The sequence below is a fragment of the Synchiropus splendidus genome, chromosome 19 (assembly GCF_027744825.2).
Source record: "Synchiropus splendidus isolate RoL2022-P1 chromosome 19, RoL_Sspl_1.0, whole genome shotgun sequence".
In the NCBI taxonomy this organism is placed as follows: domain Eukaryota; kingdom Metazoa; phylum Chordata; class Actinopteri; order Syngnathiformes; family Callionymidae; genus Synchiropus; species Synchiropus splendidus.
In genome coordinates, this window is record NC_071352.1 from 11859689 (window position 1) to 11885912 (window position 26224).

At 44.0% G+C, this 26224-nt stretch overlaps 1 protein-coding gene across 1 annotated transcript in view; it reads left to right on the forward strand.

Moving 5' to 3' along the window:
- Nucleotides 1-26224, forward strand: part of znf385c (zinc finger protein 385C) — a 148058-nt gene that overhangs the window by 14228 nt on the left and 107606 nt on the right. The window lies entirely within an intron of this gene.

A 26224-nucleotide genomic window follows, 5' to 3' on the forward strand; every position in this document is an offset into this window, starting at 1 on the left:
ACTTCCTTGCGTAAGGGCGGATACTAGTTTGATTCATGACACAAAGTCTCTGTCTCACAGTGACGTTAAAAAAAGCGGTATTTACTGTGTCCGATTGCACTTATGAAACTTAAACTGGTGATGAATGTTTGGTTTTCCAGTGACTACAGTTCCTCCCTTCCTTCCTCTAACTGTCCCCCTGGCTTCACCCCACAGCCACAGGCTCTGCCCCACCACCCCCTCCCAATTCTCACTCATCTGTGCTGGGACTCAGGCTGCTTCCCCATAAAGTCATGCCAGCATGCAGAACGCTAGCAGCCCAGGGGGTTGGCATGGCGGAGTCAACACGCCAGCACATGGATTACATAACGCGTGACTCGGCTGTCATGTGTTCATTTAAAAGTTGACGTCAAGGGAGACAACCATGCTCAGATTCCGTGCTGGCACTTCGATGGGGCAGATTTGATCCTTTAAATATCCCAGACTGCACGAAAAGATGTGCCAATAGTTGCTAGACATAGTAATAGAACAAAGACCAAAAGAACACCACTTGTTTTACACTGCCAAATGCCTGACTCCACCGTGTCATAGGTGACCCAAGAAATCCATGAACGGAAGTGCTGATAGTCAAAATGTAATTGTAAATGAATCAGCATTTCAAGGTCAATAAGGCGACTTTTTCCAGGAGTGGGAGGTTCATCCAATGCCTGAATGGGTGAGTTCCAACAGAAGACGGCAGAAAGCAACGTCAGTTGACAAGATGAAAACGTAAACAAACACCCGTGCGCTAGCTCCTTATGACATACTCGTACAATCCAGTGGTCAAAAGAAGCGTATCGCGTCATTTGTCGGTGTGATGTGGACGTCAGCACCAGAGGAAAGTCTGTCTTCAACGCATATTTCATGATTTATCATGAGACTCGAGTGACTTTGTTTGAGTACAATTCTGATGACAATTGAAAGTTCTTTGTTGGCCAACAGGAGTTTCTTTCATGACATCAAGTTGAGTGATCTTCTTTATCTTCTTTGAAGCATCGATATTTCAAAGATCAAATTCAAAAGTACATGACTATGATTATTCATACTGAAAATTGTGCCGTTTTTGGTGCTGTGGAAATGACCTTTCCGGACATCATGTTGCAGCAGGCTATAAAAAGTAATCATTCGTCATTTTATTTTATTTTATTTTATTTAAAGAAAGCACAGATAAATAGCAATTTTAAAGCCAGGACACACAGTAGCCCATTGACACGTCCCAGCCCATTGCCAGCTGGACCAGGCCCCCACACTGTGCTTGCTTATGGTTGTAGTTTTGCCTTTAGAAGTTTAGAAATGGCCGCATACACAAATAACAAGCTGCTCAAAACCACAATTACAGCGTTCCCCTGTATCATTACCATGGGTTTATGCAACATAATTCATGTTTTTGTTGAGATGATTCAGGTAATTCATCATTTTTCTTGTCTGTTATTCTTTTCTGTTTCATGCATTTAGAAGTGTCCTGAAAGACCTGTCTGTCTTTGGTTGTTCTTCAACCTTATAAAAGCTCCCAGGCCTGTGTATTGGCTGGTATCTGGTGATACGATACGTATCATGATACAGTGGTGATGCGGTACCTTGTGATATATTGCGATAGTGTAAGTCCTTTGACATGTTGTAATAAGACATTTTAAGGGGGAAAAATCATATAATGCAGGACAATATCATGAAAATTAGATTATTGTGATGACATCAGTCCAGTAAGACTTTCATTGTCCCGACAGGGGAATGAGCCGCTCCCTTCATCAACAAAATAACTCAAACTAAAAGAAAACGTCAGTATTAAACATGTCAAAAATGCATCAGCGTATCCAAGTATCTATGGAAATATCAATATAGAAAACTTTTAATTCTCGTTCTGAACCACAATCCGTTCCAGACGGCCATTCGAGAAGCGAATTGTTTGAAATCTGAATCGATTTTTTCCCGTTACAATGAATGGAAAAAGAACTAATGCGTTCCGAGCCTTAAAATAGTCTTTTGTAGGAGTGAATGTAGAGTGTCTGCTGCAGGTGGCTGTTCCTCTATGTGTGTGGCCGCTGCATGTGGGAGGGGTTGCCGAGTGAGTGACGTCTCTCCAGAAGTGAAGAGGTGCCCGGTGCGTGTCCAGCTCTGAATGTGCGCTTCTGTGCAGTTTGGCTGTGACAAAGTCATAAACCAAGTCACGCTCTGTCCCAGACTCGCCTCATCCCTGTCCCAGCTCCAGCCCACAACAGGACATCAAACCCTGGAGTGAGCGCTCCAGCACCTCCCCTGTGACACTCTACCACGGTCCAGTGTGGAGACAGGAAAGGTTTTACACCTCAGTATGAAGAAAAAACAGCCAGTAAATGTAGCTAACGGGACACGTCTGCATACAGAGGCTGCGTTATACACAATAACAAAGCGCATCGTGGGTCAGCTGATCGGTCCACGCACGTTATGTTTTTTCCAGCTTTTTTTCAGGGGAGTTCAAGTTCTGGATGTTCGTTCGAAATCAGATGCAAAAAAATCTTGAAATTTTTGTTCGAACTCTGATTTGTTCGAAATCCGAGATGTTCTAAAACCTGAGGTACCACTGTATTGCGGTACTTCGGAAAAGACATTGATGCGGTATTGTGCCTGTTAAGTATCATATTTGACTGTACAGTGCCAATAATTTCTTGTACCACATGACTAACACAAACCTACGAGGAAAACCTTTACTAGCTTAAATGCTCAGTGTCCATTTCAAATAAATGCTTTCCTTGCCTTTGTTGATTGTGCAGTGATTCCCATCTCTGTCCATTCCTCAGAACTTCCTCAAAAAGGGAAACTTGAAGTGCAGCGTGCCGCCCACAGACGCCGGGCCCTTTGTTATGGCCGTCTGATAATGGCCGCCGCATGGGTGGCTGGCTGCCTAATGACTCAGATAGGTGGAGGTGTTCACAGAGGCAGGCGAGCTCTGTGTTGTCATGGGGATGAGATGTGTGACCCCATGAGTGCTGCTTCACCACTGAAAGACACGGAAACACATCTCCACACACACACACCTGAAAGTGGCAACATTGAACTTGCAAATTGGATGAATCATTGAGCACTCAATGCATTGGAAAGTGAAAGAGGAGGAGGAAAGAGGACCTGCCGCGGTGGATTTAGTCAAATACGCCCAGAGTGAATGAGTGTTTAGTTTTAATCAAAACACTTTGACCCGCAAATGATTCACTCCAGGAAACAGGCATCATTTGCATTCCCGCTTTTTTACAATTAGAGCTAATGTGCACTTCGACCTACTCAAATCATCTTTGGTTTCTTAAATAGCATCTCTTTTTCAGCGCCAGCACTCGCTGTTCCACCCACTTTCTTTCCATTTGCACATTCTACCTCGTATTCTTATCTGCTCCTGCGTCCACCATGAATCGATTGAGGAAGCGATGCAAATATCTTGGACCCATCCTGAGACCACGCGGTCACGCTGGGGTGGAACATGAGAATTGGACCCCTAAATTTCCAAGCATTACTGCCGGTATAGTGCCCTCATCGTAGCACCATCATCCTGGTTTCCATAAAAAGGCTTTCTCCCTGGTAAGTTTGCTGAATTAGATTGGAAGTCAGAGATTCACATGCCTTTGTGGACCTGTGGCTTTGCCATCGTGGGTGACGCATTTGTTTTCCTGTGAGGTTCTAACACTGAAAACGCTGCTGTTGTACAGAGGACCGTTTCGGCACTAAACAGTGGGTTACACAAGCGTCCCCCAACACTGTAAATATAGGGTCGACTCTCTCACTGACAGCCCGTGAGAGCTTCACCAGGCTCAGCAGAACAAAAAAGTGCTAAAATCTGGAATAAATAACCAACATCTAACTAATTCTACCTCTGTATCACACCCCAAGATGGTCACAAGTGTGGTGGTAAGCCATGGTCTGTAACCGGAGCAATGTTGAGCAGCTCCGTCTTAGTTAGCTTAGCTTAGCTGTCTTAGTTTGATTTGAAAATAACATCCGACTTATGACCGGGATCAGTTCCGACCAACTGGTTGTCGGATTGGACGCAAGTCGAATGCCATTCAAAATAGCCGACATGAGGGTTATAGGTGCTACTGTAGTGGTAGATGGCTGTGTGAGAGTGAGATGCTGGGATACTGTGCTGCCGTAACTGTCGTACGCGTTGCCGGGCTGCTACGTGCTACGTGCTACATCTGCTGGCCATGTTGGTACGTAAGTTGAGCAGGTCCTAAGTCAGACGTTACTTGTATATATATATATATATATATATATATATATATATATATATATATATATATATATATATATATATATATATATATATATATATATATATATATATATATATATTTATATTTATATAAATATATATCAAAAGTTGCCTATTCTTGTACTCAATCATCAATAATAAACTCTGGTATTGGCAGAACTTCTTTGGTGAGATTTCGCTCTCACATATATATCGCTGGCACCGGGAGCCACCACATCCCTTGCCAAAAGGCATGTGGCTATTTTTTGATGACGTTCATCGACCGGGATTTCCTGCAACAGTTAGTTGGTGACCAGATGGGTTGACTTGCCTTTGCCCTGGTCGAGACCAGCACTAAACTACCTCATTTCTCACTACATCATTTCTCTTTCAACTTCACTTTGTCTCCAACTGACTTGCTTTGACTGTATTTATGAGAAAAGAATTGAACTTTCCAATCCAAGAAAACTTGCGTTTATTACCATATAACCTTGCCGTGCTGTTCTGAGGGGTCAGTGAGGGTCAGAAAAGATGGATTGTATTTTTGTGTCTTCTAGCTGTGCGACTTTAACTTTACACTTCTGAGCTGGGAAGTGATGCACTGAATTAATCATGAGAGAGATAAGTATATTTAAGCAAACGTGTTGTCAGATACGGCTAGGATGTAGGTGGATAGCTGGAGCACACTGTCGGGTTTGGGAGTTAAAAATCTGCTGCTGTGACACTATTCGAGCGCAAAACATCCACAACCATCCAGAGATCTTATCCGCAGCTTTCCCTTTCTGCAGGATTGGAGAAAAGCACTGGATGAGTGAGGAACTCGGAAGGTGACTTTTGTGAATATAGGGATCTTTCCATGAGGAGTTTATTGGTAATGGACGGATGAGATCTCCAGAAAAAAAAAATCACCCATCAAACTACAAGAACTAGCAGTTACAATTTGGGGAAAACTATTTTATTTGGTTAAGATCATTTGCCCAGGCTCTTCCTGACCAGAGCCTGCGTACAAGCTTTCCAGCACTGCCCCTTGTATAGACCACCTGTTACCACCCTCTAGCAGGGTGTTTACATCCCTTGGAATCCCAACGTCAGTGATGCGGTCGCTGTATCGGACCGTCCTGGTGAAGAGGGAGCTGAGTCACAAGACGAAGCTTTGGGTAATGACCGAAAGGATGAGATGGCGGATACAAGCGGCTGAGATGAGTTTCCTCCGCAGGGTGGCTGAGCGCACCCTTAGAGATAGGGTGAGGAGTTCGGTCATCCGGGAGGTGCTCGGGGTGGAGCCGCTGCGCCTCCACATCAGAGGAACCAGCTGAGGTGGCTCGGGCATCTGAGCTGGATGCTCTCTGGATGCCTTCCTGGGGAGGTGTTCCTGGGATGTCCTACCGGGAGGAGACCCCGGGGAAGACCCAGGACTCGCTGGAGAGATTATGTCTCCGGTCTGGCCTGGGAACGCCTCGGGATCCCCCGGGAAGAACTGCTTTGGGCTTCCCTGCTCCGAATGCTGCCTCTGCGACCTGACCCCGGATAAGCGGCAGAAGAAGGTGGAATCCCAACAAGGTGCAGACTCATTCTGTCTTCAACCAAATATTCTTGCCTGACCCTGGCAACTGACCTCATCTTCCGTCTCTTAAATGTTTTCCCTTTAACCACTAGTACACTGTCTTTTACTCACTCTATTATGGCAATTGTATCGACTGTTATATAGACAAGGTTTTCATGTGTTTTCTCATCTGTTATTGAGCTTCCATGACATCTTTGAAAGGCATGTTTATACAAAATATATCATTGGTATTCTGACTTTCAGAATATCATTCATGCTGCCTTGTATTTGCAATTCTGTTCCTCCTCTTGTCTGCAGTCTTGTCAGCAACTTGCAAACTGCATTTTCAGGAATGACTCAATTTCAAGCAGCAGTTCAGGCTTTTACATGATATTGCACATTCTGGTTTCCCTCTTACCGCTGGTGGCGCTTGCTTGGGAAACAGAGCCCCTCGACATGACTAGTCATTTCAGCCCTGTATTAGTGTAGGATTTGACAAATCCCGCGGTGTACCAGGGCCGATGTGTTCAGATGAATGTTGTTGCGTGATCTCTTGTCAGCGTGACTCTTATACCAAGAATCCTATTTTTAAAAAGAGGGACTGTGACATAGCATCCACTACTGTCCTGTACAGTGAGGCATGAGCCTCTGAGGTGACAGTCTTAAACCCCCTGGCATGGCGCCGCCTACTCTCTATGTGTGAACCTCGTTCTGGAGCTCCATCATCAGACGCTCTCCTCGCGCTCTCTCGTGGCACCGAGCTCTGATTGAAGTGCCGAGTTCTTGTTGGGAACCTAATTAGGTCAATGGTTTCTGGTAGAGGAGCGGAAAATTCAACATTGAAGGATTCATATCGACGCCCTCCTTTCAGTTCTTTGGTGAGGCCTTCAGACTTGGCGTTGCAATGACACATCAGTGGAACCAGAGTGTCTTCAATGCTGCTCTAGGCGATGTATGTTATTTCACCGAGCGCTTCGGAAAATATTTCATCACATGGTTTTCTCAAATTGTCTCTCCAAACTTTTTATTTTCTTGTTTGTTGGACTTCTGTCTCCAGTGTGAGTTGCATGCATAGATGGCGACCCGGCGTATTAAACAAGTGAGCCTTTAAATGACAACAGACTGTCCTTGCGTGCATGGCTGAGTGTCCGAGCCCGAAAAACAAGCCACAATTCACCGGGGGAGGGCTGCACTTCCACGTCCCTTTATGCTCTGCCCAGGATGGCCTGATCTGACACCAAACTTTGCCTCTCTGATGTAAGAATGATCTAATGTGATGGTGTGTTGTCTGACAGTGAGTGTGCGTGCGGCGTGTCTGCTTGCTTGTTGTCTCTCTGTGCAGCAGTAGGCTGAGGTTAATGAAGCCAAATGTTGTTGCCATTTCAAATGTCATCCGTCATGCTGCAAGTAAAAGCCTTGTCTTCTTGATGGAGTTTGAATCCTGATAAAAACCGGCTGCTGTTCCTTTGTTGGTTGCGGGTGATGCGGCACACACATTCTGTCTGTGCTTCTGTTTATTTTGGCTAGAAGACAGGATGTGCGTTTGAGTGTGTGTGGGAGGGAGATGTGCTCCCCACCAAAAGGTTCGACTTAGAAAATGGCTTTTGCTTTGGCCTCTATTTTGGACGTGAATTATTTTCCCAATACTAGTGATAAAGCAGCTGCTACAAGGTGCACATTTGGACCATCTGGCTCATGATGTCTGGACCTCCATTAGCAGCCCAATGCTGCTCTTTCGGGATGTCCCTGGTCTGCAGGGGTCATTTTTTACAATTAGCTCCTTCAGTGGATACAATCCAACAGATGTATTACTGCAGTGAAATTGTGTGTGTGTTTGTGTCAATATTCTGGGGCTTGTTTAGGAGCTTATTTTAAGAGTATCCCCTGCTTCTTGCTGGGATGGGCTTTATCATACCCCTGGACCATGTGAAGACTGCAGGATAAGGAAGATGCAGACCACAGTCAAGTGCCACGCATCTAAAATAACACCATAGTGGAATGGATTGAACAGTTTTCCTTGCTCACGATGTGTTTTTGTGGGATTTTGTGGGTGCAGTGGAAGCTGTGCAGCTGTGACACCTCACACTGGTGTCTGTAGGTGAGAGTGTTCCTGCCACTGAACTGCAGGGTCGTCCCCTCTGTCCTTAGAAATGGAGCTTGTGTTGTGTCAGTATGTGACCCTGAAAAAGCTGGTGCGACAGAATTATTTCCTCTAAATAAACAGCATTGTTTCTTGTTTAAACACGGCATTGTTGCTCTTTCTTGTCAAGCGCTCATGTGCTTTCCCTTCATTCGCCCTAATTTCCCGCCACAGACTGAAGACCTGCCGCCCAATTTTGGTCGGAAAAGTGAAATAGTTCACAGGTGTGAGCGAGAGCGTGAATGGTGTTTGACATTGCTGTGTGTGTTTCGGCGACTAAGACAAACTTTGGTCGCTTATTTCTGAGCCACTCCTCCGGAATAGAAGTCTTTCAACCTTCAATATTTCCATCCGGTGACGTCACTGAATTGTTCAGAGCACAGAGAATGTTCTCCTCTGCTCCATTTTTGTCTATCGTGACGTGCTCAAGGTCAGGCACTTCAGCTACCTGAGGAACGCCTCTCTTTATGGTGGATGGCAGAAGATAATTCACAAGGGGAGCTGCAGTTTTACCTCATTCATTTAGCCTGAGCCTCATGCTTTTCTCATGGTCACAGATGGCTCACAATACTGAGAGATATTTACTTGCAGCAGTGTGTTTATCTTCACACATCTAACTCATAGTCAGCTGCTTGGCAGGTTGTATTGAAATGAACGATGTTTCCAACGCCAAATCTCCTCTGACAGGGTTGGAATTTAAGTAAATCTAAGGGGGGTCAACACACTCAAAAAAACATAGGCTAAACGTGATTCTCAAACCGACATGTTTTCTGGTTTGAACTTAAGCTGCGATAACAGCTTGAACTGTTGCAGCTCCATATAAAATAATGTTATCGGTCAGATGTGTTTGCGTAACTTGAGTCTTTAAGGAAGTGTCTTGTATTCCATATTCCACAGAGGCAGCATTGTAGAGTGTTTTAGTTCTTATTTCATTACTTTTGTTTCATTTCTTAGCATGAGTGTCTCTCATGGTGCAGCTGCCAACAACACTGAGCCCTTCCTCACCACCTAAAACCACCAGGATATTGCTCTCAATAGTCAGTAGAAAATGTGAATAGTGCAAGGCTGGGAGTGAAAGTTTGTTACATTAAATAAAATATTTCATTCCAGATGTATCAAATATGATGCATGCATGGAAGTTAATATGACGTTCTAAGTTTTGATCCGCTTAAGAAGGTCAGAAGGTTCCATTTTTAAGTCAATAAATGATCCACGCACTAATAGGTTTTCCATTGTCTCTATCATGCTCTCTCAACTAGTGAAATAGTAGCAAAGAGTGATCAGTTATCACCTCAGTGTTCACCTGCTTGGATATGCAGTCTGTTTTTTCGTGTGTTTGTGTTTGCCTGTATGCACAATAGGCATAAATCGCACTCTGTATGGCAAAGCCTTTTAGTCTCTAAACCCTTGACAGAGATCAGAAACTCTGACTCAGTTCCTAGAAAGCCTCAAACATCTCGCACGATAAACAATCGCTGCCCCCGATATGTAAAAATAGACAACGTTCATGTTATGAAAACAGTCAGAGGGCTTCCTAAAATACAGTCAGGCTCTTTCAGGAATGCAGGATTACTCACCGAGTCTGACGTCAGACGTCATTTTGATCCGACACATTCTCAGACTGTGAAAACTAGAAAATGATTTGTCCCAGTTTAATCCCTCCTGTGTGTTTGTGCGCGTGTGTGTGTGTGTGGGCCAGACTTTGTGCACGTCTGTGTTTTATCTACACTCAGAATAAGCCTGGAGAAAGTGTTTGTCACAGATGCTGGTGAGACTTCAAAAAAATACTGCTTTCACTGTCGTCAGATATGAAATAGGAAAAACAACAGAAGCTGCAGCTATAATATTGGTAATATATACTCATCTGCCGCGTGTGTGTGTCTCAGTGTCATCATTTTCTCATTGCGAGCTTAGTGAAGCCTGTGCCCTCTTTGTTGACTGACAGGTTAAACAGCACGGATTAGGCCTTAAGTGAGTACAAATCTGATGGAAAATGGTTTGAATGACAGGCTAAGCCCCCCCACTGGTCTCAAACTCACTGTCCTTTGCTCAGTTGACTGAAGCACGTGTCTAAACACAGGGATTCTAAGGGCTAAGACAGACTTCATCCCAGGATAAACCTGAAGTAAGTACCAGCCAGACCAGGCATATTTAACTCTCGGCTGCATTCGGAGTCTTTTTTTATTGTTTCTTTTTTAAATTGTTAGATGAGACTTTACACAATCTATTTATTTGAATGTTTTTTTTTATCAAATAATTTCTTGTTGACCACCAGTTGAAATGACTGAACTAGTTCATTCATTTCTTCCTGAGACATTCACTCAAGTTTAACACTGAACAAATGTCTCACAAGTGCAAAGACTCCTGCGATGACTACAGAGTTCATCTCCTCAGTCGACTGATGGCGAGGGAATACTGATATTCAGAGACTTCCACTACATCTGTAATAGAAATATTGACTTCTGGAGATAGTGTATTCTGGAGAGCCGAATGAAAACACGCCATAAACATTGATTTTTGTTGTATTTCTGAGAGTTTTTTTTTACCTGTAATAACAGCTCAAACGGAAAATTGGATTTTAAACTTTATCACTATAATAAAACACAGTTTATTTAAGTTGCACAACAAGAACACCTTCATCTCAACTGAACCGAGGAATCGAAAATGAGAACAATTCTTCATTTCAAATTCAAAATATTTTCACAAAAATAAACCTGTACATATTCAGTTAGGTGCAGTATCATGCACATGAACTACATCAAACATATCACCCCAGAAAACCCAAACAAAAACATCCCGTGAGCTTCCATTATTCATACAAAAGTAGTTTTTACAATACCTCTATTTGTGTACCGAGAGACAAAATGCTCAGATAAAATACTGCCTGTCACAACTACACATTTTCTTTCTCATCTTTTCATGTTTTGAATAACGGCCCTCATATATTTTCCGACTTATTTTGCTTTGTTTTTAAAAAATGAAAGCGTCCTCTGTGTCCATTGCAAAATACTGGGGCGTCATTGCCATACTTCTCTGTAGGTAAATCCATAAACATATATTCATCTCTATTATATGTGATTGTTTGGGAACAATATTAATAAAAATAATTTGGGGTTTAATAGTATATTTTCCCCCAAGAATCTTTGGTAATTTGGAAGACACTGTCATTGCCACATTAAATGAAATAGCGTTAGACATTTTTTTCTGCAGATATCGGGAATATTTTGACCCTTAAGACCCTATTTTTTATCATCACAATTGCAATTATTAATAATATTTATTATTTATGTTGGGGCCTAAGCATCCTGAATTATCAAATTTCTAGAATTTGCCAGGTTATGATCATTCGATATGTGCTTGTCAAGTCTTATAGGCGGCGACAGGATTTTTAAAAGGGTAAAAACCTGATTCCATCTTGTCTTTGTCTGTGAGATTTCGCTCGTGGGTTGCCAGTTAAGCATCCCCCCGAAGGGCAGATTGACAGCTCGGTTAATAAGAAAGACTGTATGTGAAGTTTGGAAGAGGGAAGGAAGAATTGAGGAGGAGGAGGGCTGTTTTTTGACTGACATCTTATCAACATGTTTGTCCCACCACGGCATTAGAGCGTGGAATGAGTTAGTCTTAGCGCTAGATTGCTTTCTCCACACACACACACACGCGCACACACACACACACATGAACCGCAGCTTTGAGAAAGTTGTTTATACTTTCCTCCTCCTCCTCCCTCTTCACCTCCCAGACATCTTTAACAGAGAGACGTGTCACTCTGTTGCTGCCTGTGTCTGATGTGACAGCTGCTGGAGGTTAAAATATTACCACGATTAACTAATGGAAAATGATCTGCTGGAAGATGATGAGGGCTCCTCAGGTTGGGGATCGGTGAAGGACAGCACACTCTCTGGCAGAGATATGAAAACATTTATATAGTAAAGTGCAGTAGGTACAAGCATCAGTTGTTAGTGTAAAGACATGTACTCAGCCTTTTGTGGAACAGCATGAATGAAGAACTGTTCTACCTGGTAGCTTCACCATGTTCAATCAAGGCAAATAAGTTCGACCACAATCCCTTCCAGACGGCCGTTCGAGAAGCGAATTGTTTGAAATCTGAATCGATTTTTTCCCGTTACAATGAATGGAAAAAGAACTAATGCGTTCCAAGCCTTAAAATAGTCTTTTGTAGGAGTGAATGTAGAGTGTCTGCTGCAGGTGCGCTGTTCCTCTATGTGTGTGGCCGCTGCATGTGGGAGGGGTTGCTGAGTGAGTGACGTCTCTCCAGAAGTGAAGAGGTGCCCGGTGCGTGTCCAGCTCTGAATGTGCGCTTCTGTGCAGTTTGGCTGTGACAAAGTCATAAACCAAGTCACGCTCTGTCCCAGACTCGCCTCATCCCTGTCCCAGCTCCAGCCCACAACAGGACATCAAACCCTGGAGTGAGCGCTCCAGCACCTCCCCTGTGACACTCTACCACGGTCCAGTGCGGAGACAGGAAAGGTTTTACACCTCAATATGAAGAAAAAACAGTCAGTAAATGTAGCTAACGGGACACGTCTGCATGCAGAGGCTGTGTTATACACAATATCGCTCCGCGCACCTTATGTTTTTTCCGTTCGAGTTCTGGATTTTCGTTCAAAGTCCGAAGCTAAAAAATCTCAAAATTTTTGTTCAAACTACGGTTTGTTTGAATTCCGTGACGTTCGAAAACCGAGGTACCACTGTACTTATAAAAATATTTAAAATTATTTGAATATTTAATGATATAGATCAAACCCATTGTTGTACGGACCATGTAAACTAGCTCACTTGTCAGCTAGTTTAAAACTTCTCTTGCAGTCGGCGTCAGCATTTGTGGCGACGTGATGAGAAGCTAATGGGTTCACTGGTGTTACACTTATCTGGAGAACATCTTACTACATTGGTCACACTGCGTTGCTGCCCAGAGTGTGGGACAAAAATGTTGTCACTCATCGTGCTCTACATCCGCGGGCTGTTCACAGCAACAGCTCGCCTAATGAAGCGAGCAGCTCATTAGGAAAGAAGATTGCACATCAGGTGGAGAAATAGTCGGAGCTCCTTTTGTGAAGCAGCGGAGAGGTGGAGGATTTTGTCATCCTCCCACTGCGGCTCCTCGACAAACATCTGGAGGGCTCGAAGTCTCCTGCCAGATAGTTGTTTTTCCTCATGATCCACCCACACGCGCCGGCTGATGGAGCGCAGTTATGTTTCTGTCAAATCTGGGAGGAAGGACATGGTCTTTAAGACCAGCTAATCCAAAGAAGTGATTATAGTCTTGGAAAAAAAAGCTCTTTGGTGCCGATGGTGAGACATTAAGCTGTGGAGGAAGCGTGAGCTCATCGATTATTGGAGAAGCACGGGGTCATGTGTGGTTGTTACTGAGCTCCTATGGAGGTGTCCTCAGCCCACTGACAGAGGAACCTGGTGAATTGTTTTATTTGTGCGCAACATACAGGAGCTTCCATAAAACCTGTAATTACAAAGTAGTTACTTTGTTTATAGTCTATTTTAAATGGGATGTGAGTTCCTGAGGTTATTGAAATATGTTGGAGCATCTTTAGCTTCGCATGAATTGGTGGATCAGATACTTTTTGAAGTAAGTGTCGGTGACTCAAATTTTCTTACAGCGAGGTGATATGTATTTACGCCGGGAAAGGATGAAGTGTTTTTTTTTAATTTATTTTTTACATTCAAAAAACAGCACAGCCTATCTGTTGTAACTTACTGTTAATATCTGGGGACTAATAAATACCCAAACATGTAAAAGAAATATTTAGTGCTTTGCTCATGGTGTGTGGCGTTTCTCCTGATGAACACACAAACAAACAGCAAAGCCTATCCACACTGCTGTTGCGAGTGAACATGTCATTCATGTTATTAGATACAGCATGAGAAGTGCTCAAATGTTTCAACAGTGTTCAATCCAAAAAAATACATGTTAAAATGTGACTTTTTGAAGACAATAATGTCACCACCCCATTTGTCTCTCTTCCTGAAAGTTGTTGCCTAACAACGAGTGAGAAGTCCTTTGACAACAGCAGTTGATCTTCATGGAAATATGAACACAAAACAGACGTGCTGTGGACAGTTAAAGCGCGTGCGCTCCAGAAAACCCGGTCAAATTTGGGGCGTGAGCATCATGTGTAACCTTCCAATATGACAGAACCATGCTTTGTTGTATGTTGTACATACAGGCTCAGCATTGCAACTACATTGTTTTTGGCAATTATCTGTTGATTTGTGAGGACGCTTTATATGGAAGAACATTGGATTAGAAATGATGTGTGTGGATGTAGCCTTACACCGTACACATATTAAGCTACACAGTCGGAACATAATCTTTCTATGATGCACACCATGGTAAATTTAAACATGTTGCAGTTCCTTGGTTACGGATGCTGAGTCACCGTCTCGTATTTGCAAACACGAGTCACCTCTGACACTGAGATACAAAGCAGCTGAGTCTAGTCCCTGAGTGACAGCCGATGATCCTCCTTTAATCCACGGCCTTGTTTGGTCCATGTTCTCAAGGGAATACAGTGACAACACAAAAAACTTTGGTACACGGACCCACATGTATATTTGGGCTGATTCAGTGAGTTCACTGAAAAACTAAATGATGAATAAGATGTTCTTTCTTTTGAGGTTGGAAAAGCAGCACTCATGAATGTTTTTGTCTGCATTACTCTGGTACCTGGTAAAACTGAAACCTTCCGAAAAAGTGGCTTAGCTCTGTGTCGGGGACTGTAGCTGTTGATGCACAGGTTACCTCAAAGTACAATCTGCTCTCGGTTTTTGAACGTCCCAGACTTCAAACAAATGGAAGTTCAAAAGAAAATTTCGAGATTTTTTTGCGTCTGATTTCGAACGAAAATCCAGAACTCGAACGCCCCCGAAAAAAGCTGTGCACAGACCGATCAGCTGACCCACGATGCGCTTTGTTATTGTGTATAACGCAGCCTCTGTATGCAGACGTGTCCCGTTAGCTACATTGACTGACTGTTTTTTCTTCATATTGAGGTGTAAAACCTTTCCTGTCTCCGCACTGGACCGTGGTAGAGTGTCACAGGGGAGGTGCTGGAGCTCTCACTCCAGGGTTTGATGTCCTGTTGTGGGCTGGAGCTGGGACAGGGATGAGGCGAGTCTGGGACAGAGCGTGACTTGGTTTATGACTTTGTCACAGCCAAACTGCACAGAAGCGCACATTCAGAGCTGGACACGCACCGGGCACCTCTTCACTTCTGGAGAGACCTCACTCACTCGGCAACCCCTCCCACATGCAGCGGCCACACACATAGAGGAACAGCGCACCTGCAGCAGACACTCTACATTCACTCCTACAAAAGACTAGTTTAAGGCTTGGAACCCATTAGTTCTTTTTCCATTCATTGTAATGGGAAAAATCCATTCAGATTTCAGACAAATCGCTTCTCGAACGGCCGTCTGGAACGGATTGTAGTCGAGAACCCAGGTTGGACTGTACCTGACAAATAGACCTCATCCCAACTGTTGCCAACTTTTCAAAGAAGTGGTGCGTTGACTAAATGGTTCTCCGGCTCGAACCGTTTGGGAAGTGTTTTGTAATGATTGTGGTGCTAATTGTGAGTGGCAACCTGATTAACTGACTCCACTTCCTGCGAACGCGATCCCACATCACGACGCTCCTTTGATTCGCCACACCTCAGTGTTAAATGTGCCAGCTAGATAATTAGCCCAGTTTAACACTGTTAATGGGTTCCTCCGGGTCTCCGATGTGCTGACAGAAATGAGAAAGATGTGCCAGGCTTTGCAAGTGGGGCGAGAGAGAGAGAGGGATGGAAATACAGCTGGTGGCGGCTCTCAGTTGCTTCCTCAATGTTTTTGCGACCTACATGCGTGAACCTGCTGCCTCAAGTGTCCAGCCTCTCCTTTTGTTCCACAGTGTGGGTCATCACCTATCGGGTGTGGGTGGCGCTGCTGGGATCTTTGGAAACACACACAACATTTAACAGGCTGTGAAGAGGAGACTGATAAAAAAAATGTCACTCAGTGAAATGCAAATGCCTGAGATTGATGAACTAGATGGAACAGTGTGTGTGAGCTGTATGAGATGCATAAGCCTCCTTCTTCAGTGCCTGGATCCCAGCCTTTCTTTGGCAGTGAGTTGTCTGTCCAGCATGTCAGCATAACCAGCTGTCATCTCCCTCTTGTGGTTACTTGATTTGTCAGTTCTTCAGGTTCGACAAATGTGTGTATATATATATATATATATATATATATATATATATATATATATATATATATATATGTTACTGTGATCCTCCTGGAAATATCAAGCACATGGATCGAAATGTATGCGCCATTTATTTGACTTCTTTATTTTTGGACGTGGCTCATGCCATTAGTAACATTGGCCCTGTGAGCGACACCGCAGACTGGAGTGTCTCAGTCTTCTTCAGACTTCACAACGATCAGCAATGAATAATGGGTGCAACACATGCCATATGTTTAGTTCAGGGAATGACAAAGTAAAACGTGGAACCAAGTCATGTAAATCGTGTTGATCGTGGATCTGATGACCAAGTCCTCGGACCGCATTTCGCCGGAATAGCTTTTACTTTTTCGTGTTGTTACGTGTCTACCGACCCTCTGCTTATGGGGTGTTATGGTTACGGACCCGATCTAACCCGATCTTGGTTTGTGCTGACAGACTAAATAGTTTTGTGAATGTGATACTAATAAGGAGCTCATACGGAGCGTTTTGAGGCTTAGATGATCCTCAGAAACTTGAGTTGGCTCCGCCAATGGAAGACATGGTGTCTTGCTGTTAACAGATAACTCTGGTTACACTGGCTGCATGAATGTTCGAGGTCGACCCATTTGGCACGCGGAGTTCGTAGTCAAGCATGTTTGTACAACTGGAGCCGTCACGGCTCTGCTAATGACTGTGTCATGTGGACTCGGGCCAGAGCAAATCCAGGGCTGAGAGTCAAGTGTCCAGTAGCAGAAGGAAGATACTTAAAGCATACATAAAGCTTGGGGACTACGACAACAAAAACTACCTACAAAACAAGATGTGCCAGTTCTGCACACAGACACACTGTGTGGATGCTTTTGCAGATGGCACTAGATCACACATTGGCATCGCTGTGCGGCCACCTTCCCCTGTTCTTTCACTATTTTTACTCACTTCTTTCTGCTTTGGACTTTGAAAAGGATACACTGGTAATCATCCTGTCCTCGTGGGACATTTGAGTGTCTCACCACGTCTTTAGATCGCTTCATATGCCAATGGATGCTCAGAGGAAGACTCTGTCCCGCGGTTCTTGGCTCCTCCGTATGATATTTGTTTCCAGCAAAGCGGGCAGTTTGTTTAGCCGTGTGAACAGGGGGCAGTGTCTGCCGTATGCGTCGAATGAATTCCCTTCTACAGCCATAATGTCATTAACAACAGGTAGGAAATGAAGCAAATGCTGTCAAACAGTCAAGGCAGTTATGGCTCTCAGTGTTTGGGCTCGGAGCCACAAGAGTGATGGATATACTGTATGTATGGTACATGAAGGCCGAGCGGAAATTAGGATGTTTTCATTGTACATCTCGAGTGGCTATTTAAAGCTCAGCGATATTTGCGACTTTAAATGTTGTGTTCCACGGTGTTTTACAGTGTTGAGGAGGACTCGGACTGTGAACGTACAGTCTGCTCTGTATTTGTCAAGTGTTAGTGCAGGATGATGTTCCTGCCACATGACAAATACATATAGGACGTGACGCACATGACGTCAGTTTCTGCAACTAGCTTTCAGCGTGCCGGAAGAGTCAGGAGAAATAGACAAAGATAATAAGCAGAATGAGCGACGGTGGAAGTGAGGTCGGTCCTGCGGCGGTGGTTCAGGTATCTCCAGAATGACGTGGACTTGACTCAGACTGCTGTTGCATTGTTTTTTAAGGTCAATAAAATGTTGAAATAACTCATTACAGATGCTTAAAAAAAATAAAAAAATGCTTTAAAAAAATGTGAGAATAATCGATATAAACAATCTGAAAAAATATATTCTTTTGATGCCATTTCGCTCAGTACAATCTGCACAACGCCTCATGGAGTCATAGCCGTCGTTGGTCATTGATTTCTCACAATGTGGCTGAAGAACCAAGAGCCGTTGAAAAAATGAAGTCGGATCTTGTGAAGCTCGGGCTACAATAGCATGACAACTTCTCCATTCATTCAATTTCAAGTTGCCTAACTGCTGAAATCCAAATATAATGACATATAATGAGTCCTTTTTAACATGTAATATTGCAACATGTGTGGCGACAGACACCACATCTTAGTGTTGCTGGACTAGAGGAACATGACTGCATTAAAGGTCTTTAACTCTCTGGCTCTGTTTGCCCACCGAGCTGTCGATACACAGTTGTGTAGCGTGTGGTCACAGTTATGATCAGGATCCCTGGATACCTGTTTTATGAGGAAACGTCTGCTCCACTGCTCTACAGAAATACACTCAGGCCTCTTGCCTGCTACAGTTGCTGCCATTTCACTGCTGTTTTTTTTGTAAATCGAAGGACAGTTGTGTCAACAAAATAAAACACATGCACTGCACCTGCGGCCAACAACACTCCTGCCGTGTTCTCTCATTTCATTCCATCCATGATCTTGCTCAGCCATGTTATTGAAAGTGTCAGCGAGTGCAGTGAATATGGGCAGTTCCTCCAAGCAAGGTGCTCAGATATGTTGTTCCGAATCTTGTCTGCAAACACCTCTGTTGTGATCCCTAAGCTGTCAGAAAACCCTGTAAAACTGCTGTAGATTTCATATTGAATAATACAGAGCCAATACATAAATAAACTGGGTCTCTTTCATTCTCTCAGAATCAAATAGGAAAACACAAGATTAATCTTTCAGGCTGTTTTTTCAGACCCATTTCAAATAAGAGCGTCAGTCAAATGTAGACCAAGAACTCACGGGTGGAACCACCAAGATCAGGGGTGGAGAGACTATGGCTTGCTCTTTTGGCAACTGCTTCTGGATCTGACAGAGGTTCAGGTACCAGCATGGTTGAGGTACCACCATGAGTCAGTTCAACTTCCTTGCCTGCTTTATCCGTTGAGCTCAGCAGCTGTTACTTTTGAAGGCGTTTATTGACATTACAGTGCTGAAATGTGCTGTTTTCACTTCTCACTTCTTCCCACTTCTCAGTTGGTTGACTGGACTACAAAGCATCACGGGAACTATTGGCAGCCGTACCTTTGCCGAGGGTGATGGGGCCATGCGACTGGATTTCTGGTTTAAACATTAATGGCTGAACTGGATAGATAATCTGAACTTCAGCCTGTCGTCCTTGCTTCTCACTTCCAGTCTGCCCTGCTGGATTGTATCAATGGCTTCAGTGTGTGCAATGAAGCGGACATTCTGTCATGTATTTATGCAGTTAAGTTATCATTAGATGGCGCGATTTTTAGGACCCCCACGCTGCTATAGGACTGGCAGGAACCCCGACAATGTTTATATGACTGTTATGCAGATGTAGTTCCCACTTGAATCATATGAGGATTTAACCAGTCTCCACCAAACTGGACATCTAGATGCAAACACAGGCTGACGTTTGTTGGGAAATACACCTGTCACGTTCCCCTGGAACTGTATTCAGCAGAAGCCCATCGGCTTGAATCCCAATTATTCTGACTAATTCAGAAGGGCATTATGGGAAAGCCAGTGGTGGCAGTTGTCTTTTGTGCTACATCTGAAAGTAGACCGGGGCATTCTTTGCCAAACACTGTTGGCACAACTGCCCAGACTTTTAAGCAGCTGATGGAGCGCTTCCAGCGGTGAGGGCGTTTAATGAATTCCTTCCTGACTTCAAGCATTCAAAACAGCCGCGCTTTGACTCCCAACTGCTATAATTGTTGTCGTTCACTCTGTTATTGTTGCAGTGCTATTAAAAGTTTAAAGCCTGGCGAATTCAGACAGTAAAATAAACACCTTGTCCCGCGCACCAAGTGCCATGCTAAGTGTTTTCTCTCCATAATGGAAGTCGAAGGCTTGTGTTCGCTCTTGTGTGCGCGCGGCGAGAGTGTGTGTGGTGGCTGTGGCTGAGCCGCGGCCCGTCTGTGTCTAAGTATATCCAGTGTTCTATAGAACCGCTCCCTGCTCCTGTGGTTACTCCTCCGGGGCAGTTCCCCAGTTGAATTTAGTGGGTGAATGGGAATAGGGTCTGTTTTGCTGTGTGTGCTTTTTTTAGGACCCTTAAAGAAGACAGATGTTTGAATGATAGATGAGGAAACTGGACTTTTCTGTCCCGTCTGGTGGAGTGGGCCGGTGCAGCACAGGAGGTTGTTGCTTTTACACTCTAGACTTGTCATGGTTGTGTGTGAACAGAGAATACTCCTCGGTCTCTAAATGACATGGAATGTAAGGACACTGCTGCTTGAATTATTAGGAAAAAATGTTGATAAATTCAACTATTGTGGCTTGTAGTTATTTCTTCAGCAATGAAATCTCACTAATATTGTAGCTGTGCATCAAAATAAGAGCTTAAATGTTTGGAATTTCAAATGCATATCAAGTTAAAATAGTGATAGGTAACTCACTGAAGATGGAAGAGCATAATAAATCCTCTTAAAAAAATCAATATACTGACAAAAATCGAGGAAAACACAAGCAGAGTGCCGCTTCCTCTCTCCTAAGCAAGATAGGGGACGAGCAAATAGACTTTTCACAATGTCCACAGTGACTAATAACCCTGTTACTGGAAGGGCTGGAGGGTCTGAATAGAGTTTTCGAAACATTTGTGTTGCTGAAATAGTGTTCACGCCGAATGCCGCATGGAAGCATATAATTAACGCTTCAACTGCCACCACCAATCGAAACCAATTGTGTGATCCTCTCGGCTTTGTTTCCCGACTGCAAGCATCCATTGTATGCTCTGAAGAATTGGTAAAAATGTCCTCTCACAGGCTGTTTGCGTGTGTGCGACTTGCTCATAGATTTCTGAGCGTAAATTATAGCTGTCATCCAGGTTTTAGGGTCGACATGACAGGCGCTCTCTAGCTGCCGTTTGCTGTTAAGTTGGTGATCCTCGAAACATAATCTGATGCCATTGCAAGTCAGTGGGTGGATCTCTGTGACAACCAGCATCTCCCTGCGCCATGTAGGGAGCTCTCATACGGCAGCCATCATGAAGATGTTAACCGAAGTAAAAGGGAGATGTCGGCCAAAACAGATAAAACAAAACAAAGTGGCTGTGAGTGACGTGAGGTTGCCATGTTGGACCATCTGAGACGTTGCGTTTCTCCAACGTATCTTCACTCGCATAGCGCCAAGGAAACGTGGCGTCATATGCTGACGCTGAAGGCAGGTTTCAGCGTTGCATGTTGACACATTCGGCTTTCAAGTAGGGGCAAATATACCACCCTCCGCAGCATATTCTGAAAAGGAGCTGATAGAAGAACATTTTATTTTATTTTATTGGACACAATCCAAATAGAGGCTGAGATATGTCTGGCTTGGCCACAGCCCTCTGTGTTCTGTGGTGTCATCTCTCATGACATCTACATATATTTGACTGTAATAGGCTGTCAAATGTGGCTTATAATATTGCAAAATAGGTTACATTTCTCATTTAGATTTTAAAATCTGGTGTTTTATTATGTACTATCATGATCAACCCTGTATATTTGGCACAAGTGCAGCGACAACTGAGTGATTTTTGTCCGTCTTTCTCTGCAACCAGGACCCTCATCCTCTCTCAAACATGAGCCAGCAGATAAACACACAGTCAACAAATGCCCTGCCACACATGAATGGCAAACAAAGACCAGAGGACACACATCCACGTATGTACTGGGGATTATTATTTACAGCCTGACTGGGCCTGCCGCCGCTCCAGACAACCCCACTGACCACAACCACTGTTCCCGTGTAATGACACTCATTAAATAGTGACACACTGATTTACTATAATCACCTCTGAAACTCCGGAGACAAAGGGATGAAGCTTCGCAGACCTTTTTAGACTCTGGGTAATGATGATACAGCAGTGACGACAGTAATGACACTTTCATTACGCCAATTATTCCACCGCTTTTGTGCTCCTCTTTTCGACCGTCGGCTTTCAATCTCTTGTCTGTTCAGCAGCCGCTGTAGTGGAGCAGTAGCTCCAGCGGCAGATGCTCAGCCAACAGCCCGGAGTGTCTCCACTGTTGTTGCGGATGGTGGAGGTTATTCCGAGTGTTTTGGCAAACATGTCTCAGGATTCAGAGGAGGCTAAAAACAATGTCACGGGATACGTTTGATGTTTACATGTCACGGATGTCACTTTGGTTGTGTTACTAACAGTTGTATGGACCAAAAACAAGTGCTTCTGCTCTATATAGAGCTAGTGATGTATTCAAGTGGGTCGAGACCAGAACATTCTGAGACCAAGGCCAAACTGAATCCAGAAGCATCATTTATTTTTCATAAAGACACATTCTTACTGCGGAGGAAACTGTAGTCATTTTTTGAAAGTAGATCAAGAACTGAAGTGAAATGTCATTGAAATAAACTCGGATTTGTTCTTGACTCAATCTGCACTCGGCCTTGGTCATGGTCTTGCCCCCTCATAGAAGCTGTACTAGTGAGGAACACCACCATTTTATCTGAAACTTTATTTCAGCACGACCGCTCGGTGATGAGTAACGATAGCGTCATATCAAAGTCAAAAATCGGATCGCCGCCAGCTCACGCTCGGAAAACTACTTAGTCAAATGGTGTGAGGCTCTCTGGTGACAGCACATACGTCCGTCCAGTTCATAATCTGACTCAGTTTCATGTGTGTGCTGTGAAGTAAATAAAGCCGTTTTGTTGCCATTGGATAATAATATCCACGTGTATTTGCACAGTAGTCCTCACCTCACATCTAATGTTACACACGCGTGGATGATAAATGGGTGGTCCACATGTGCTCTGCCCAGTCTGGTAATTCGCGTGTTCCTGTGACCTTCAGTGGAATTTTGTGCCGTTGGCTTGATGTCGCTGTTGATGCTCATCTCTCATCGGGATGATTTAGTGGCCTCAGTTTGTGACCTGCCACAGGAAGGAGCCGTGTGCCAACTGAGACCACTCGGAGGTGTGGGGAGGGGGGTCTCCTTGGTGGGCCCGTGGTTAAAGCTGGTTTTGGAGGGAAAGTGTGGTGGTATTTTTGGATCGCTGAGCTGCAGGCACACTATCATAAATAGAGTTTTTATTGCTGCGCTGCTGTGCTGGGTGAGCGTCGGTCTTTCAGCAAGATCAGAGCCGTGATTGATGGTTGCCATGTGCCCTGGGTGGAGGGTGTGAAATGAAAAAGGTGGGTGGGCAAGATCAGACAGCAGGAACAGCAGACATGGCAGTGCTGGCAGACCCCGCTGCCCTCCTCCCTCTTCAGGCTGACAGTCTGCTGTCCGGTGTCAGCCCTCATGTCTTTGGCCTTGACTTGTTCCCTCTCAGTCTTTCACGCTGGCTCAGGTAGAAACCACGGATACAGTACATAGAAGCACCATTGAACTATGCTTACGCTTTCCAGAGCTCAGTGGGAGACCACCTAAGTCGTTTATATAGGAACACCGACGTTACTCCTGACACTTTGAATCGTATATATTTGGAGTTTAAATAGGCGATGCAGACCATTATCAGGATTCAGCCATGAAGGTCTGCTTGCTTTGACAGTGTGTGCTTCTAACCTTCAGTTACTTCCAACATTTGAAGTTTCTTCTCCAGAGTAACTAGCAGTTGCTGTGTCAGATCCATTTTCTGGAAAACCCTCATGTCTTCTGCAGGTTTGTCCATTTCCTTTCTCAGTGGGTTCCACATTTTCCCTCCCAATATTGCGGTTTGTCTCAGTGGGATTCTAACATATAGTTGGTAGAAGTTCCCTCTTCTTCTCTGCTCCTCCTCATCAGGAGTTAGTCTAAAGAATCTTTGGAGATGATGCGGCCCATCTATGGCTCTAAACATGACCAGCAGTGTTCGACGTGCACTTTTGATGAGGGAGGATCTTAAAGAGCTATAGAAACATATGTATATTATATAATATGGGGTTCCAATTTCAACGTAAAGCCTCTCCCTGAATCATCGCGGCCTCTTGCTCTTTTTATAGAATCACCCTGGTCAGAGGTGATGGACTTTTTCATGCCCTTTTGGATTTTATTCAAGCTTCATAAAACGGCTTGGATTTGTCCCACGTGCCTCGAGTTTGACAGGTGTTGTCGTCCTTGCTGTATCCTGTTATATAGCATAGTATCCATGTATCCTGATGCGTTGAACAGACAAACAGTTGCAATGCCAGTCAGAGATGAAGCGCCTCGAAAACTCGCTTCCTCCACCGAGAGAATGAAGATCTGTCTGGGATGTCCAGCATCGTCACTGAGGAGTGTGTGTGCTGATCGGTTTGGCAGCTGTGTAGGAGGTTGCTGGGTGAAGGACCACAGAGAATTTTTTCATTCCGTGCCAGAGTGCATGTCGCTGTGAGCTTTTGAGAAAACATCTGATGGAGCCTCTTGAGTGCTCCCAGATTGGCAACATGAATAGCAGCTTTTCATGGAGGCTGCTTGGCTTAATGTCTCTTTGAGTACTGACGTTGTGTGTGAGAAATTGTGTTTTTTTTTCTCATGCATTTTAGGTATCGCATGGACTGTACTTGGGTCTCAGCGTACGTTCGGGCACGTCTGAGCGGTGCAGTATTTACGTAAATAACGGGGCAGAAAGCCACAGGCTGGTACACACCTTCATACGTCAGGACAGGGCTTAAATTCATAAGGTCTCCATCTGTCATCTAGCAGACCTAAATGACCTTTTCATTCATGTGTAGGAGAATATTAAACAAGCTGACCTCACACATGCTCACCCTTCAACCTGTGCACGACGTGCTTGTTCCACATGAGCACTGCGGAGGACCGCTGTGTTCCTTGGCACCTATGTATTCTATATAGAACTGGAGGTCCACTGAGGAGCGCATGCTCATGGAGAGTGTGTTAACTTAACCCCACTTTAAGAAATGTGAGTGAGAGAAAATTCAGTTTAGGGTATTAAATGAAACAATTGTTCAGACAGTTGTTGGTTTCTCAAATGGCCATATCTAAAAAAAATCCTCAGATATATACCATACATGCGCCTCACCACGAACAATGACTTTTCAATGTCAAAAATAGCCAAAGATCATCAACATCTGTCTGTCTGTCTGTCTGTCTGTCTGTCTGTCTATCTGTCTGTGTCTATTTGTCTGTCTGTCTGTCTGTCTATCTACCTATCTATCTATCTGTCTGTCTGTCTGTCTGTCTGTCTGTCTATCTGTCTGTCTATTTGTCTGTCTGTCTGTCTGTCTATCTATCTATCTATCTATCTATCTATCTATCTATCTATCTATCTATCTATCTGTCTATCTATCTGTCTGTCTGTCTGTCTGTCTGTCTGTCTGTCTGTCTGTCTGTCTGTCTGTCTGCCTGTCTGTGTCTATTTGTCTGTCTGTCTATCTACCTATCTATCTATCTATCTGTCTGTCTGTCTGTCTATCTATCTATCGTCTATCTATCTATCTATCTATCTACCTGTCTGTCTGTCTGTCTGTCTATCTATCGTCTATCTATCTATCTATCTATCTACCTGTCTGTCTATCTATCTATCTATCTGTCTGTCTGTCTATCTATCATCTATCTATCTATCTATCTATCTATCTACCTGTCCGTCCGTCCGTCCGTCCGTCTGTCTGTCCGTCTATCTCTTATTAGCATGGGTCTTGTTGTTATTATATCCTCATTTCATGCCATACTGAGTCTTCATTGTAAAATCTCCCCCCCTGTAAGTGTATAATATTTCCTTGAGGCAATGGTCAAGAATTCATCTCTGAGTTTGTGTCTGTTTGACAGTTAATTCTGTTGCCACCAACCAATCGTCCTTCTTGAGGCGTCGAATCAGTAACCAGCGTTCTATCACATGGAGATCAGTGGAGTAAATGTTTGTGTTTTGGATTTTTTTTAATTTTTTTTACAGCTCTTTAAAAGCAGTTTCCAGAACATAAAAATACTGATGAAGGCTAAATTCATTGAATCATTTTTTTTTCTAATGGGTCCCAGATTCCCAGTTGTTGTCTCGCCCTTGCATTGAAACAAATTCACACGAGACGCTGAAGCCGCAGAGCTGCAGAGTTTTGGCTCGCAGTGACGCACACACTCTCACACGCTGGCACACAAAAACACGCGTACACACTCAGATTCACTTGAAACAGCCTGGGGGCGGAGGGGGGAGTCTAACTGGGCCTTTGAGAGACAAGCAGCTCTCTGTCTCCCCCATGTGGTGTCGTGTTCATCC